The 6,127-nt window shown below is 39.1% G+C and overlaps 1 pseudogene; it reads left to right on the forward strand.

Annotated features, from left to right (window-relative positions):
• Nucleotides 1-686: 686 nt before the first annotated feature.
• Nucleotides 687-2,136, forward strand: LOC105297579 (annotated as a pseudogene).
• The last annotated feature ends 3,991 nt before the right edge of the window (nucleotides 2,137-6,127 follow it).

Genomic DNA, 6,127 nt, shown 5'->3' on the forward strand with positions numbered 1-6,127 from the left:
CTTGATTGTGTGAGCTGAATTCTTTAAGCATGCAAAGACCCTCTGACTTCATGAAGGACTCAAGGGTGGGACACGAAAGGGCCTGGAGTCAAGGGCCTCCATTTGTACTTTTTACCTGGGAAATAAGAAGGAGTGTGCCTGCCTTCGAAGGAGCAACCATTAAACTGCAAACTGATTTCCCAACAGAAGTGATGGAAGCCTTAAGATAGGGGATTGACATTTGAAAATGATGGAAGAAAATACACGGAAAGGAAGTTCAATACTTCAAAGGTACCTCAGAAATAAAGGGAGAGGTTCTTTTCTCTGCAGCCACATACCGGGCGGGCTGGGCAGAGGGAGGCCCAGGCCCAGCTCGTTAGTTACACACGCACCAGGGGCCCGTCCCCGCCCTGCCTTCTCGGGCGTCGCTGTGCCGCAGCCGGCTCCTCCAGGTCAGGTGGCCAGCGGCCAGAGGGGAGAGGGCAGCCACGAAGGCAGGAAGCTTAACGGACAGCCGTCCCCGGGGCCTCTCCCGCGGCGCCCCCGCCTGGCCTCCACGTGCTGCTGCCTGGGCGAAACGCCACTGCCGCCCTGCCCCGCGGCGCTGGCGTCTGCAGCTGCAGTCCAGACTGTCCAGGCCTGCGCCGCCTGCCCGGTGACACTACAGCAGGACTGCAGACCTCGAGGACGACCCCAACTTCTTCAAGATGGTGGGGGGCTTTTTCGACCGTGGCGCCACCACAGTGGAGGACAAACTGATGGAATACGGCAAGACCCCGGAGAGCGAGGAGCAGAAGCAGAAGCAGAACCTAACGCACGGCATCCTGCGAACCATAAAGCCCTGTAAGCATGTGCTGAACCTGTCCTTCCCCATCCAGCGCGGCAACAGCTCCGGGAAGTCATCCAGGGCTAATAAACCCAACACAACCAGCACTGAGAGCCCTGTAAAGGAGGTAAACGTGATAGTAAAAATGTGAGTGTAGATAAAGTAAAAGCTTTGGTTTCTCTGATAATGTATAAATGTGCTGTGATTGATGTGTCAACTGAGGGTACTTAAGCTGATGTTAAGATCGATCCTAAGAACTACAATAATGAATTGGAAAAGATCTCAAGGAGGTTCTCCACGGAACTACCAGAAAAAGGGCTTAATTGGTCCTAGTGCTGATGTGCCTTTCCCAGACACCCGCACAGGAGAGCCGGAGCTGTCCTGGATTGTTGGCACCTATGCCAGCACCATAGAACACACTGATATCAATGCACATGCCTGCATTACTGGTAAACCCATCAGTCAAAGTGGTATCCACGGTAGTATCTTTGCTACTGCCCATGGTGTTTTCCATGTGATTGAAAACTTCTTCATTGAAGCTTTTCACATGAGCATTTTAGGAATGACTCCAGGATTTGGAGAGAAAAATTTGTTATTCAGGGATTTGACAATGTAGGCCTGCATTCTATGAGATATTTGCATCTTATTGGTGCTAAATGTGTTCCTGTTGGTGAGTCTAGTGGGAGCATATGGAATTCATATGGCATTGATCCAAAGGAACTAGAAAACTTCAAATTGCAACACTGGTGGATTCTGGGCTTCCCCAAGGCAAAGCCCTAGAAAGGAAACATCTTGGAAGCAGACTGATCCCTGCTGCCAATAAGAAGCAGTGGACCAAATCCAATGCACCCAGAGTCAGAGCCAAGATCATTGCCAAAGCTGCCAATGGACCAACAACTCCAGAAGCTGATAAGATTTTTCTGGAGAGAAACATCATGATTATTCCTGACCTCTGCTTAAATGCTGGAGGAGTGACAATATCTTACTTTTAGTGGCTGAAGAATATAAATCACATCAGCTATGGCCATTTGACCTTCAAATAGGAAAGAGATTCTAACTCTTACCTGCTCATGTCTGTTTCAGAGAGTTTAGAAAGAAAATTTGGAAAGCGCCTCTTTTACCCACAGCAGGGTTCCAAAGCATTACCAAGTGCATCCAAGAAAAACATTGTGCATTCTGCCTTAGCTTACACTATGGAGTTTTCTGCCAGGCAAATCATTTATATAGCCATAAAGTATAACCTAAGATTGAACCTGAGAGCAGCCGTCTGTGTCAACGCCATTGAGAAAGTCTTTAGGGTGTACAGTGAAGCTGGTTTGAACTTCAAATAGATGGATCATTGCTGATTTCTTAACTACCATCTTTACCTGTAACTTCTGCAAACCTATCACAGGTTTACATGTAACCACAGAAATCTCTTTCTCTTATGGACATCATTCTCAACAACTCAACCTAAATCAGCCCTTTAAGAAGAAAGAAGTCAAGGTTAAGAGATCATATACAGATTGGTAAGTGTGAAAGTAGAACTTGCCTGTGAAGGACATATGAGATATTTTGCCTTTAAATAAAAAGTCTCCTTTCATCTGGTTATGCTTCCTTGCTCCATAGCTTGTTCCGACATGTTAATTAACTTTCATTGGAGCCAAGCAATTAGTTGCTTGCATTATTTTGCTCTGGCCAAGTCTGGGATGGTATGACACATTTAAGAAGTGGCATTTTTCAGAAGATGATAGGGTCCTAAAATGAGTTATTGTTATTTCATATCAGCGAAATTTAAGTCAATTTCACAGGATGCTATTCTCTTTATGTATTTTATTCTTTTAGAATAAAATAAGTACATGTTGCTAAAATAAAATTGCCTTTATTAAATTAACAAGCTTAACCTTGATTCAAGCAGTGAATGCTTGCTTATAAACATAAATGAAAAAAGCTAGTATTTTTATTACATAAAACAATATCATTTACAGCTCATCAGTTCTGTTTAGTTCAGCAAAAAAAAAAAAATCCAAATGGATAATTATCTTCATAACTGCAAATGAGGGAGGCTTTCTTTGTTAAAACTATCTGAATTTGCTAAATATAAGTATGACATGTAGTCCAAATAATGTATTAATCTTCTTATCATGCTAATTAATGTTTCATTTCTTTTGAAGATCTATTGTGTTGAGTAATCGAACAATAATTCAGTTAGATTAATAAAAAAAAAAAGTACTTGGTATCCCTGTCTGCAGTTTACCTGACAACTCTAAGCATTGACAGCCTCCCCAGCTCTGCCTGATTTTGTGTTCCTTTTCTTTTAGAGGCATCACATGCTGCATACAGGCTTAATTAACAAAGTGAGGCTTAAAACATTGGATTGAGTGTTTTGTTTGGGATGTTTTTGGCCAGAGCCTTTGACACAGTGGTATACCAACAAAATACTAGATATTACTTAAGTAATGAATATGCCTTTTTTAAAACAATAATACCCTTTCATAAAATTGTAATTATGTTATAACTGCATGACTTAACCTATTAATTAAAACAGGTATTAAAATTCTGCCTTTTCAAAAAAAAAAAAAGAGAAATATTTTCAGACAAACAACAACTGAAAACATTTGGCACTAGCATACTTGCATAACAGAAATACTGAAAGGATTTCTTTATATAGCAGGAAAACGTTCCTAAATGGAAACATCAAAATAGAGGAATGAATTAAGAGCACCTAAAAGTTTGAACCTGTGGGTAAATTCAAATGAATATTGACCTGTATAGTAACATAATAATGTCTTGAGACATTGTACACACACATGCATATGTATACATATATACACATGTATATGCATGCACACACATATAATCAAAATGCACCACAATAACAACACAAAAGGTTAGGGAGGGGTAGAAAGCATTTAAACTACCTTTTCATTGCCCAGGAAGTGAGAAAAGTACAATTTATAGAATACATGTGATAATATCCAGGGTAACAACTAAAACAAGAGTAAAAGACTGCCTCCTAATAGAAAGGAAAGAATGGAGTGATTTTTTTAAAAAAAAACAGTTAACCCAAAATAAGGCAAGAAAGAGAAAAAGAAATACAGGGCAGGTGTGACAAACAAAGAACAAATGGTGAGATGGGAAATTAAATCCAACTACATCAGTAATTATATTAAATATAAAAGGACTAAATACTCCAACCAAAAAATAGAAATTATCAATTAATTGCTGCTTAAGAGTTTTACCTTAAATACCATGTACAGAAAGGTTAATAATAAAAGGATGAAAAATGTTATATCTTATAAATATAAAAAAAGAAATTTGTAAGGTGGCAATAGGAAACTTGTCAGAGCCTCTTCTTTGTCCATTCCCAGGGAGAGATGTTAGAGTTAGAGAGGAAAATCATCGGAAGGTTATTGTAGTGGAGTGGCACTTCTGTTGTAGTGGGGTACAGTCTAATTCAAAAGAATAGAGATAGTTTTTTAAGGAGCAATATTCTCTTTAGCTCAAACATACAGATGTAATCCTGGGCCTAGAACCACTGGAGCCAATAACAAGCAAACAAACAAACAAAATACCACTCCAATTTCCAGAAATCTCTTTAGAAGGGCTTTACATTTACCACTCCTCATTTTCAGGTGAGGCACACATTCACTCAACTGATCTTGGAAGCCCTTCATAATCTTATCATGTCTTTAATAAAAATATTTAAATTTTTCATTCCAAATGTGCAATTAAGTAATTGTTCAATAGGTTTTTTTAAATTCACTTGATGTAATTTACATAACTTATAATTTACATATTTGACCCTTTTTACCTCACCTACCTCCCCCCTCTCTCCTCCCTCCCACCCTCTGGTAACCACTAGTCTATTGTCCATGTCTATGAGTCTCTGCTTGTTTATCTTGCTCATTTGTTGCTTTTAGGTTTATATCCTACATATAAGTGATATCATATGATTTTCAATTTTTTCTGTCTGGCTTATTTCGGGCTTATGATTATCTCGAAGTCTATCCATGTTGTCACAAATGGGAGTATTTCATCCCTTCTTGTGGCTGAGTAATATCACATTGTATATATGTACCACAACTTCTTTAGCCAATCATCTATTGTAGGACACTTTGATGGCTTCCATGTCCTGCCCACCATGGATAATGCTGCTATGAACACTGGTGTGCAAATATCTTTTCAGATATGGGTTTTCAAGTCTTGGGATAAATACACAGTAGAAGGATTGCTGGATCATATGGTAGATCAATTCTTAGTTTTTTGAGGAAACTCCATACTGTTTTCCATAGTGGCTCTACCAATTTGCAGTCCCACCAGCAGTGTATGAGGGTTCCTTTTTCTCTGCATCCTCTCCAGCACTTGTTATTACTTGCCTTGTTGATTATAGCTATTCTAACAGGTATGATATGGTATCTCATTGTGGTTTTGATTTGCATTTCCCTAGTAGCTAGCAATGTTGAGCATCTTTTCATATATTTGTTGGCCATTTGTATGTCCTCTAGGGAGAAGTGTCTGCCCATTTTTTGATTGGATCATTTGTTCTTTTTGTTGTTATTGAGTTGTATGAGTTCTTTGTATATTTTGGATATGAGGCTCTTATCAGAGACGTTGCTTGCAAATATATTTTCCCATTAGGATGGTTGTCTCTTTACCTTGTTGATGGTTTCTTTTGCTGAGCAGAAGCTTTTTAGTTTGATATAGTCCCATTCATTTACTTTTGCTTTTACTTCCATTGCCTTTGAAGCCAAATTCATAAAATCCTCTTTAAGTCCAAGGTCCTTGAGTTTGGTTCCTATTTTTTCTTCTATGTATTTCATTGTTTCAGGTCTTATATTCAGGTTCTTAATCCATTTTGAGTTAATTCTGGTGTGTGGTGATGGATAACAGTCTAGTTTCATTCTTTTGCAGGTGGCTTTCCAGTTTTCACAGCATCATTTTTTGAAGAGGCTTTCTTTTCTCCACCATAGGTTTTTTGCTCTTTTGTCAAAAATTACTTGCCCAAATAAACATGGGTTTATTTCTGGACTCTCAGTTCTGTTCCACTGGTCTTTGTGTCTGTCTTGCTGCCAATACCATGCCGTTTTGATTAATGTTGCTTTGTAGTATAATTTGAAGTCAGGCAGAGTGATGCCTCCGGCCTCATTCTTTTTTCTCAGGATGGCTTTGGCAATTCGGGATCTTTTGTGCTTCCATACAAATCTGATGATTTTGTTTTATTTCTTTAAAAAATGCTGATGGGATTTTGATGGGGATTGCATTAAATCTGTATAATGTTTTAGGTAATAAAGTCATTTTAACTATGTCGATTCTTCCAATCCAAGGACACGGAATATCTTT

The sequence above is a fragment of the Pteropus vampyrus genome, unplaced genomic scaffold (genome assembly GCF_000151845.1).
Source record: "Pteropus vampyrus isolate Shadow unplaced genomic scaffold, Pvam_2.0 Scaffold140, whole genome shotgun sequence".
Classification (NCBI taxonomy): Eukaryota; Metazoa; Chordata; class Mammalia; order Chiroptera; family Pteropodidae; genus Pteropus; species Pteropus vampyrus.